Consider the following 12561-nt stretch of genomic DNA (forward strand, 5'->3'; position numbering starts at 1 on the left):
CCTAATTTTTTTCAGTTTTGGAAGTTGTGGCTCTGTTTTTTCAGATAATGCTTATGAGAATTTCTGCATAGCCAGTGATAAGTCGGGGTAGTTCACTTCATTGTTATTCAGTTTCTGCCTTATATAAGTGGCACATTGTGAGTTATTTTCTGCTTAAACTCTGTGCTTTGGCCAGCAAAAACCTACATGCAATCAACTGGACGTATAAGTGAATTTAAGTAAATCTTTATCTGCACTTTTTTCAAATAATACAGCATTTAAATTGATTTATTTGTGTTGCATTAAATACTATGTAGCTGGAAGTTGTGGCTCTGTTTTTTCAGTTAATGCTTATGAGAATTCCTGCATAGCCAGTGATAAGTGGAGCTAGTTCACTTCATTGTTATTTGGTTTCTGCCTTATATAAGTAGTACATTTGGATTATTTTCTGCATAAACTCTGAGCTTTGGTCAGCTAAGATGTACATGCAATCAACTGGATTTAACAGTGAATTTAAGTAAATCTTTATCTGCACTTTTTTTCAAATAATACAGCATTTAAATTGATTTATATGTGTTGCATTGAATGCTATCTAACTGGAAGTTGTGGCTCTGTTTTTTCAGTTAATGCTTGCTAGAATTCCTGGATTGCCAGTGATAAGTGGGGGTAGTTCACTTCATTGTTATTTGGTTTCTGCCTTATATAAGTGGTATATTTAGATTATTTTCTGCATAAACTCTGAGCTTTGGCCAGTTAAGACGTACATGCAATCAACTGGACATAATAGTGAACTTAAGTAAATCTTTATCTGCACTTTTTTCAAATAATACATCATTTAAATTGATTAATATGTGTTGCATTGAATACTATCTAACTGGAAGTTGTGGCTCAGTTTTTTCATTTAATGCTTGTTAGAATTCCTGCATTGCCAGTGATACGTGGGGGTAGTTCACTTCATTGTTATTTGGTTTCTGCCTTATATAAGAAGTACATTTGGATTATTTTCTGCATAAACTCTGAGCTTTGGCCAGCTAAGACCTACATGCAATCAACTGGACGTATGAGTGAATTTAAATAAATCTTTATCTGCACTTTTTTCAAATAATACAGCATTTAAATTGATGTTTTTGTCTTGCATTGAAAACTATCTAGCTGGAAGTTCTGGCTCTGTTTTTTCAGTTAATGCTTGTTAGAATTCCTGCATACCCAGTGGTAAGTGGGGGTACTTCACTTCATTGTAATTCAGTTTCTGCCTTATATAGGTGATACATTTTGGATTATTTTCTACTTAAACACTGAGCTTTGGCCAGGTAAGACCTACATGCAATCAACTGGACGTATAAGTGAATTTAAGTAAATCTTTATCTGCACTTTTTCAAAAAATACAGCATTTAAATTGATTTATTTGTGTTGCATTCAATACTATCTAGCTGGAAGTTGTGGTTCAGTTTTTTTAGTTAATGCTTGTTAGAATTCCTGCATAGCCAGTGATAAGTGGGGGTAGTTCACTTCATTGTTATTCGGTTTTTGTCTTATATAAGTGGTACATTTTGGATTATTTTCTGCTTAAACTCTGAGCTTTGGCCAGCTAAGACCTACATGCAATCAAATTGACATATAAGTGAATTTAAGTAATTCTTTATCGGCACTTTTTTCAAATAATACAGCATTTAAATTGATGCATTTGTGTTGCATTGAATTCTATCTAGCTGGAAGTTGTGGCTCTGTTTTTTCAGTTAATGCTTGTTAGAATTCCTGCATAGCCAGTGGTAAGTGGGGGTACTTCACTTCATTGTTATTCTGTTTCTGTCTTTTATAAGTGGTAGATTTTGGATTATTTTCTATTTAAACTCTGAGCTTTGGCCAGCTGAGACCTACATGCAAACAACTGGGCATATAAGTGAATTTAAGAAAATCTTTATCTGCACTTGTTTTCAAATAATACAGCACTTAAATTGATTTATTTGTGTTGCACTGAATACTATCCAGCTGGAAGTCGTGGCACTGTTTTTTTCAGTTAATGCTTATTAGAATTCCTGCATAGCCAGTGATAAGTGGAGGTAGTTCAATTCATTGTTATTCAGTTTCTGCCTTATATGAGTGGTATATTTTGGATTATTTCTGCTTAAACTCTGAACTTTGGCCAGCTAAGGCCTACATGCAGTCAACTGGATGTATAAGTGAGTTTAAGTAAATCTTTATCTGCACTTTTTTCAATTAATACAGCATTTAAATTGATTTATTTGTGTTGCATTGAATACTATGTAGCTGGAAGTTGTGGCTCTGTTTTTTCAGTTAATGCTTATGAGAATTCCTGCATAGCCAGTGATAAGTGGAGGTAGTTCACTTCATTGTTATTTGGTTTCTGCCTTATATAAGTAGTACATTTGGATTATTTTTTGCATAAACTCTGAGCTTTGGCCAGCTAAGACGTACATGCAATCAACTGGATGTAACAGTGAATTTAAGAAAATATCTGCACTTTTTTTCAAATAATACAGCATTTAAATTGATTTATATGTGTTGCATTGAATGCTATCTAACTGGAAGTTGTGGCTCTGTTTTTTCAGTTAATGCTTGTTAGAATTCCTGGATTGCCAGTGATAAGTGGGGGTAGTTCACTTCATTGCTATTTGGTTTCTGCCTTATATAAGTGGTACATTTGGATTATTTTCTGCATAAACTCTGAGATTTGGCCAGCTAAGACCTACATGCAATCAACTGGACGTATACGTGAGTTTACGTAAATCTTTGTCTGCACTTTTTTCAAGTAATACAGCATCTAAATTGAATTATTTGTGTTGCATTGAATACTATCTAGCTGGAAGTTGTAGCTCTGTTTTTCAGTTAATGCTTATGAGAATTCCTGCATAGCCAGTGATAAGTGGGGCTAGTTCACTTCATTGTTATTTGGTTTCTGCCTTATATAAGTGGTACATTTTGGATTATTTTCTGCTTGAACTCTGAGCTTTGGCCAAAGACGTACATGCAATCAACTGGACGTATACGTGAGTTTACATAAATCTTTGTCTGCACTTTTTTCAAGTAATACAGCATCTAAATTGAATTATTTGTGTTGCATTGAATACTATCTAGCTGGAAGTTCTGGCTCTGTTTTTTCAGTTAATGCTTGTTAGAATTCCTGCATAGCCAGTGGTAAGTGGGGGTACTTCACTTCATTGTAATTCAGTTTCTGCCTTTTATAAGTGGTAGATTTTTGGATTGTTTTCTATTTAAACTCTGAGCTTTGGCCAGCTGAGACCTACATGCAATCAAATGGCTGTATAAGTGAATTTAAGTAAATCTTTATCTGCATTTTTTTCAAGCAATACAGCATTTAAATTGATTTGTTTGTGTTGCATTGAATACAATCTAGCTGGAAGTTGTGGTTCTGTTTTTTCATTTAATGCTTGTTAGAATTCCTGCATAGCCAGCGATAAGTGGAGGTAGTTCACTTCATTAATATTCGGTTTCTGCCTTATATAAGTGGTACATTTTTGATTATTTTATGCTTAAAATCTGTGCTTTGGCCAGTTATGACCTACATGCAATCAAATGGATGTATAAGTGAATTTAAGTAAATCTTTATCTGCACTTTTTTCAAATAATACAGCATTTAAATTGATTTATTTGTGTTGCATTGAATACTATCTAACTGGAAGTTGTGGCTCTGTTTTTAGGCTTAATGCTTGTTAGAATTCATGCATAGCCAGTGATAAATTGGGGTAGTTCACTTCATTGTTATTCGGCTTCTGCCTTATATAGGTCCTACATTTTGGATTATTTTCTGCTTAAACTCTGAGCTTTGACCAGATAAGACCTACATGCAATCAACTGGACGTATGAGTGAATTTAAGTAAATCTTTATCTGCACTTTTTTCAAAAAATGCAACTTTTAAATTGATTTATTTGTGTTGCATTGAATACTATCTAGCTGGAAGTTGTGGCTCAGTTTTTTTAGTTAATTCTTGTTAGAATTCCTGCATAGCCAGTGTGATAAGTGGGGGTAGTTCACTTCATTGTTATTCGTTTTTTGTCTTATATAAGTGGTACATTTTGAATATTTTCTGCTTAAACTGTGAGCTTTGGCCAGCTAAGAACTACATGCAATCAAATTGACGTATAACTGAATTTAAGTAATTCTTTATCTGCACTTTTTTCAAATATTACAGCACTTAAATTGATTTATTTGTGTAGCATTGAGTACTATCTAGATGGAAGTTGTGGCTCTGTTTTTTTTCAGTTAATGCTTGTTAGATTTCTTGCATAGCCAGTAATAAGTGGGATGGTTCACTTCAGTGTTATTCAGTTTCTGCCTTATATAAGTGGTATTTTTTGGATTATTTTCTGCTTAAACACTGAGCTTTGACCAGCTAAGACCTACATGCAATCAAATTGACGTATAACTGAATTTAAGTAAATCTTTATCTGCACTTTTTTCAAATAATACATTTAAATTGATTCATTTGTCTTGCACTGAATACTATATATCTGGAAGTTGTAGCTCTGTTTTTTTTTCATTTATTGCTTGTTAAAATTCCTGCACAGCCAGTGGTTAGTGGGGGTACTTCACTTCATTGTTATTCAGTTTCTGCCTTTTATAAGTGGTAGATTTTGGATTATTTTCTATTTAAACTCTGAGCTTTGGCCAGCTGAGACCTACATGTAATCAGATGGACGTATAAGTGAATTTAAGTAAATCTTTATCTGCAGTTTTTTTTCAAACAATACAGCATTTAAATTGATTTATTTGTGTTGCATTGAATACTATCTAGCTTGAAGTTTTGGCTCTGTTTTTTCAGTTAATGCTTGTTAGAATTCCTGCATAGCCAGTGATAAGTGGAGGTTGTTCACTTCACTAATGTTCAGTTTCTTCCTTATATAAGTGGTACATTTTGGATTATTTTGTGCTTAAAATCTGTGCTTTGGTCAGTTAAGACCTACATACAATCAAATGGACATATAAGTGAATTTAAGAAAATCATTACCTGCACTTGTTTTCAAATAATACAGCACTTAAAATTGATTTATTTGTGTTGCACTGAATACTATTTAGCTGGAAGTCGTGGCTCTGTTTTTTTCAGTTAATGCTTGTTAGAATTCCTGCATAGCCAGTGATAAGTGGGGTAGTTCACTTCATTGTTATTTGGTTTATGCCTTATATAAGTGGTACATTTTGGATTATTTTCTGCTTAAACTCTGAGCTTTGGCCAGCTAATACCTACATGCAGTCAACTGGACGTAAATGTGAGTTTAAGTAACTCTTTATCTGCCCTTTTTTAAAATAATACAGCATTTAAATTGACTTATTTGTATTGCATTGAATACTATGTAGCTGGAAGTTGTGCCTCTGTTTTTTCAGTTAATGCTTATGAGAATTCCTGCATAGCCAATGATAAGTGGACACTTCATTGTTATTTGATTTCTGCCTTATATAAGTGGTAACTTTTGGATTATTTTCTGCTTGAACTCTGAGCTTTGGCCAGGTAAGTTGATTATATGCAATCAACTGGATGTAATACTGAATTTAAATAAATCTTTATCTGCACTTTTTTCAAATAATACAGCATTTAAATTGATTAATATGTGTTTCATTGAATACTATCTAACTTGAAGTTGTGGCTCTTTTTTTTCAGTTAATGCTTGTTAGAATTCCTGCATTGCCAGTGAAAAGTGGGGGTAGTTCACTTCATTGTTATTTGGTTTCTGCCTTATATAAGTAGTACATTTGGATTATTTTCTGCATAAACTCTGAGCTTTGGCCAGCTAAGACCTACATGCAATCAACTGGACGTATAAGTGAATTTAAGTAAATCTTTATCTGCATTTTATTCATATAATACAGCATTTACATTGATTTATTTGTGTTGCATTGAATACTATCTAGCTGAAAGTTGTGGCTCTGTTTTTCCAGTTAATGCTTGTTAGAATTTCTGCATAGCCAGTGATAAGCGGGGGTAGTTCACTTCATTGTTATTAGGTTTCTGCCTTATATAAGTGGTGCATTTTGAGTTATTTCTGCTTAAACTATTAGCTTTGGCCATCTAAAACCTACATGCAACCAACTGGACGTATAAGTGAATTTAAGTATTTCTTTATCTGCACTTTTTTTCAAATACAGCATTTAAAATGATTTATTTGTGTTGCATTGAATTCTATCTAGCTGGAAGTTGTGGATCTCTTTTTTTCAGTTAATGCTTGTTAGAATTCCTGCATAGCCAGTGATAAGTGGGGGTAATTCATTTCATTCTTCTTCGGTTTCTGCCTTAAATATATGGTACATTTTGGATTACTTTCTGCTTAAATTCTGAGCTTTGACCAGCTAAGACCTACATGCCATCAACTGGATGTATACATGAATTTAAGTAAATGTTTATCTGCACTTTTTTCAAATAATACAGCATTCAAATTGATTTATTTGTGTTGCATTGAATACTGTCTAGCTGGAAGTTGTGGCTCTCTTTTTTCAGTTGATCCTCGTTAGAATTCCTGCATAGCCAGTGATAAGGGGGAGCACTTCCCTTCATTGTTATTCGGATTCTACTTTATATAAATGGTACATTTTGAGTTTTTTTCTGCTTAAACTCTGAGCTTTGGCCAGCTAAGACCTACATGCAATCAACTGGAAGTATAAGTGAATTGAAGTAAATCTTTATCTGCACTTTTTCAAATAATACAGCATTTAAATTGATTTATATGTTTTGAATTTGAATACTATCTAGCTGGAAGTTGTGGCTCTGTTTTTTCAATTAATGCTTGTTAGAATTCCTGCATAGCCAGTGAAAAGTGGGGTTAGTTCACTTCATTGTTATTCAGTTTATGCCTTATATAAGTGGTACATTTTGGATTATTTTCTGCTTAAACTCTGAGCTATGGCCAGCTAAGACCTACATGCAATCAACTGGACGTATAAGTAATTCTTTATCTGCACTTTTTTCAAATAATACAGAATTTAAATTGATTTATTTTAGTTGCATTGAATACTATCTAGCTGGAAGTTGTGGCTCTGTTTTTTCAGTTAATGTTTGTTAGAATTTCTGCATAGCCAGTTGTAAGTGGCAGTAGTTCACTTCATTGTTATTTGGTTTCTGCCTTATATAAATGGTACATTTTGGGTCATTTTCATCTTAAACTCTGAGCTTTGGCCAGCTAAGAGCTACAGGCAATCAACTGGACGTATAAGTGAATTTAAGTAAATTTTTAATTGCACTTTTTTCAAATAATGTTGTTGTTGTTGTGCCTTTCGGCTTTTTCTGGGTAGGGGTGGCCACAGCAAAACTCCGGTCCGCTAATGATTGGCAGTAGATTTTTACGTGCCGAGTTGCCAGCTCTGATGCACAAGCTTCAACGAAGGTACGCCCATTCACGCATGTCTCCACAAAGAAGACGCTCAAGCTGAGAATCGAACAGGACAATGTCATACTGTGAGGGGACAACGCTACTGCAGCACCACCACCGCATTTAAATTGATTTATTTGTTTTGCATTGAATACTATCTAGCTGGAAGATGTGGTTTTGTTTTTTCAGTTAATGCTTGTTAGAATTCCTGCATAGCCAGTGATAAGTGGGGGTAGTTCACTTCATTGTTATTTGGTTTCTGCCTTATATAAGTGGTACGTTTTAGTTATTTTCTGCTTAATCTCTGAGCTTTGGCCAGCTAAGACCTACATGCAATCAACTGGACGTATAAGTGAATTTAAGTAAATCTTTATCTGCACTTTTTTCAAATAATACAGCATTTAAATTTATTTATTTGTGTTGCATTGAATACTATCTAGCTGATAGTTGTGGCTCTATTTTTTCAGTTAATGTTTGTTAGAATTTCTGCATAGCCAGTGATAAGCGGGGGTAATTCACTTCATTTTTATTCGGTTTCTGCCTTATATAAGTGGCACATTTTGGGTTATTTTCTGCTTAAACTATGAGCTTTGGCCAGCTAAAACCAATATGCAATCAACTGGACGTATAAGTGAATTTAATTCAATTTTTATCTGCACTTTTTTCAAATAATACAGCATTTAATTTGATTTATTTGTGTTGCATTGAATACTGTCTAGCTGGAAGTTGTGGCTGTGTTTTTTCAGTTAATGCTTGTTAGAATTCCTGCCTCGCCAGTGATAAGTGGGGGTAGTTCACTTTATTGTTATTCGGATTCTGCCTTATATAAGTGGTACATTTTTGATTATTTTCTGCTTAAACTCTGAGCTTTGGCCAGCTAAGACCTACATGCCATCAACTGGATGTATACGTGAATTTAAGTAAATCTTTATCTGCACTTTTTTCAAAAAATACAGCATTCAAATGGATTTATTTGCGTTGCATTGAATACTATCCAGCTGGAAGTTGTGGCTCTGTTTTTCCAGTTAATCCTCGTTAGAATTCCTGCATAGCCAGTGATAAGTGGGGGTAGTTCACTTCATTGTTATTCAGATTCTGCCTTATATAAGTGGTACATTTTGGGTTTTTTCTGCTTAAACTCTGAGCTTTGGCCAGCTAAGACCTACATGCAATCAACTGGACATATAAGTGAATTTAAGTAAATCTTTATCTGCACTTTTTTTCAAATAATACGGCATTTTAATTGATTTATATGTTTTGAATTTGAATATTATCTAGCTGGAAGTTTTGGCTCTGTTTTTCAGTTAATGCTTGTTAGAATTCCTGCATAGCCAGTGATTAAGTGGGGGTAGTTCACTTCATTGTTATTCAGTTTCTGCCTTATATAAGTGGTACATTTTGGATTATTTTCTGCTTAAACTCTGATCTATGGCCAGCTAAGACCTACATGCAATCAACTGGATGTATAAGTGAATTTAAGTAAATCTTTATCTGCACTTTTTTCAAATAATACAGCATTTAAATTGATTTATTTGTGTTGCATTGAATACTATCTAGCTGGAAGTTGTTTGTTCAGTTAATGCTTTTTAGAATTCCTGCATAGCCAGTGATAAGTGGTGGTAGTTCACTTCATTGTTATTCCGTTTCTGCCTTATATATGTGGTACATTTTGGATTATTTTCTGCTTGAACTCTGTGCTTTGGCCAGCTAAGACCTACATGCAGTCAAGTGGACGTATAAGTGAATTTAAGTAAATCTTCATCTGCACTTTTTTCAAATAATACAACATTTAAATTGATTTGTGTTGCATTGAATACTTTCTAGGTGGAAGTTGTGGCTCTGTTTTTTTTCAGTTAATGCTTGTTAGAATTCCTGCGTAGCCAGTGATAAGTGGGGTTAGTTCACTTATCACATTGGTTTCTGACTTATATAAGTGGTACATTTTTGGGTTATTTTCTGCTTAAACTCTGAGCTTTGGCCAGCTAAGACCTAAAGGCAGTAAACTGGATGTATAAGTGAATTTAAGTAGGCTACATTTATCCCAGCTCTGCCAAGTCTCCTCTTCAGTTTTTACCTTGAAAGTAGTCTAACTCTCAACCCAAGCACTTAAAAAGCATCCTACAGTCCAGCATCTGCTCAGACCTAATAGCAAGCACTAATATACCCCAACATTTGATTGCCCAGCAGGGCAAGGCTCATTATTCACCCCTCACAAACCAAGAGACTAAGCAGCTCACCCTACTATTCAAGCATGACCAAAGGTGAATTTCAGGTATACTCTCCAGTCCAACTGGTGAACCTGGGTATCCTGAGGCAATGTTACAATTACATCATGTACACAGACAACCCTCTCCTCCTACCACAAAACATTAACATATGCGAGAGATGAAATTATATAGCTAAATTGGAGGCTAAGCCCTCTCCACCCAAGACTGGAATAGGCAGTCCTGAGGAGAAGGTTAACACTTGCACCACACCTCCAGCCTCACATAGACATACTAAACCAGCACTGGCAAAAAATACACATAAATACACAAAATCATACTCGGAGGCTCTAAATAAAAACCTGCAAAAGCATCACAGACCTCCAAAGCAGACACTCAAAAAACCTGCACCTCCCATCACAAACCAGACGACACATAAAACACAAAATCAGTGTGCAGTACAATCACAGCCCTTAAGGTGAGATAACATACTTAACACACTAGTAATAGGTGACTCTATAGTCTGGCACACTGACGTCCCACTCACTAGGGTGGACAAGGAGAAGGTTACTGTTAGCTGCCTGGTGGGAGCCAGAATCCGCCACATAACACAAGCACTCAGGTCACTCCAGAACAAGTACAAATATGACTCTGTCATTGTTCACATTGGAGTGAATGACCTGATATGTACCTCCCTGGAATACATGAAAAGAGACATGGAAAAGCTCTCTGATCATGTAGCCCAGGCAGGTATGACCCTGACCCTGAGTAGCATCCTGCCCTCACCAAGAATGACACCGCAGTATAAAGAAAAAAGTATCAATTTCAACAATTGGCTAAGATTCTGGTGTCATTCAAAGGGGATCCAGTGTCTGTCAACCTGGGACGATATGCTCGACAAGCCTCGTTGCTTCGCAAGAGACGGCTTGCACCTGTCACCCCTAGGCTTTTGAATACTGTCCAAGGCTCTTGCTGCCCCCATAGTGCCTTTTTTAGGCAAGGCTCAAAAGTCAAACCCACCTCCGTAAACAGCACAAATAAAAAAATGAGGGTTGTGCTACTCAATGCCAGGAGTTTAAATCTCAAAATGCATGTGCTCAAAGCACTCCTCAGTATGGAGAACTTCGACATCTGTGTAGTAACTGAAACCTGGTTCAAGGCTCCACAGAGCACCCCAGCACTACCGTGCTACAACTCATACCACACATTTCAGCCACAGAACATGGACCGAAACACAAAAGGAGGGGGTGTATCCATATTCATCAAGGATACCTACACCTCCAGGTTAGTGGTGCAGCATGATATCTCAGAGATCATCCATGTGCAACTAACATCAGGCAAATCTGCAATGAAAATTGTGGCCTGCTACAGATCACCCTCCGTGACCCAGGACCACCACTTCCCCTTTCTGGAGACACTGAAAAACATGAAGGTCCTACCGAACACCCTGATATTGGGCGATTTCAATTACCCTACCGTTAACTAAGAAAACTACTCAAGTACAAGCTCCCATGTCCAGCACTTCCTGGAATTTATCAACTCAAATGCCCGGGATCAGCTGGTAAACGCCACTACCAGAGGTGAAAACATATTGGACCTGGTCATCACCAACATGGGCGACAGGTGTTCCACATCGGAGGTCAACCCGTCACTGGTTAGATCAGACCATAAACTAATCACTCTGGATGTCCACATCACACCACCACCTCCAACCAAGGAAACCACAGTGACAAATTTTTCTATAGCAAACTTCACCTTACTTAAGACAGAGGTGGTAAGTTTCACATCCCGCACGCTAAAGGATAACAGTGTCCAAGATGCAGGAACGTTTACAAATGCACTCTATGAGCACCTACAAGGATGCATGGATCGTGCCATCCCTAGCAAAACCAAGAGTCACTCCCTTAAGAGAAGGAAACCAGTCTGGTGGACCCCTGCCATAAACAGGCTATACAATAGAAGGAGGAAACTAGTTCAGAAAAAAAGAAAATCCCAAGAAGGAAAGACATCCCTGATCAGTATCAGTAAGAAACTAAGGTCCCTCATAAAATCTTCCAAGGCTAACTTCGAAAGAAAAATAGCCAAGGATTCAAAAGATAACCACAAAGCTTTCTTTAGCTATGTCAAGAATCTAAGTGGCAACTTGCAGATATGCTCTGAGCTAGTGCAAAATAGCACAAAATATACTAAACCCACTGATATTGCAACATCCTGGCAGATAGATTCAGTGCAAAGTTCACCCCCCCTCTCACCCCCAAAAGGGCTCACAACAATACCGGAAAGGTGTAGTGTCCCGGAAATCACAGACACACAGGTGAAAACAGCCCTTTCAAAAGGCAAAAGCACAGCGTCAATGGGGCCAGATGGTGTCCCAGGCTGCATCTTGCATGAACTACAGAACAAACTAACCCCCCACCTAAACACACTGTTCAACCTCAGCCTCTCCACAGGCTACATGCCCACATGCCATAGAATGGCGCACAGCAACGGTTATTCTGCTCCACAAAGGAGGGGCCACACTATCACCCCATAAGCCTGACTAGCCTGCTCTGCAAGGCTATGGAGCGCATCATCATGGAACTCATTAACAAAGACATTGGGAACCTCCAAACACTTGACCTGACCCAGTTTGGCTTTGTTAAGGGCAGATCATGCCTACTAAACCTGGTTGACTTCTTCGAGACAGTCACCAAGGCCATAGATGAGGGGAAGGTAGTTCACACAGCCTATCTTGACCTCGCCAAGGCTTTTGACACCATTCCCCACTCGGGAATTATAGAAAAACTCACCAGCCTGAACATAAACCTCGTCACGAGATGGGTTGCCAACTGGCTTACAGACAGAACTCACACTGTAAGAATAGCGGGCTCCAGGTCCGACTCTAAACCAGTCACAAGTGGTGTCCCACATGGCTCGGTCCTGGGACCACTACTGTTCGGCATATACTTCTCAGAAGTACAGGCAAACACAGGAGGACTATGGCTAACCAAGTTCGCCGATGACTGCAAACTGGGAACCATAATTGACTCTCTGGCTGACA

This window comes from Protopterus annectens, chromosome 9.part0 (genome assembly GCF_019279795.1).
Source record: "Protopterus annectens isolate FY-2018-M chromosome 9.part0, PAN1.0, whole genome shotgun sequence".
Classification (NCBI taxonomy): domain Eukaryota; kingdom Metazoa; phylum Chordata; order Ceratodontiformes; family Protopteridae; genus Protopterus; species Protopterus annectens.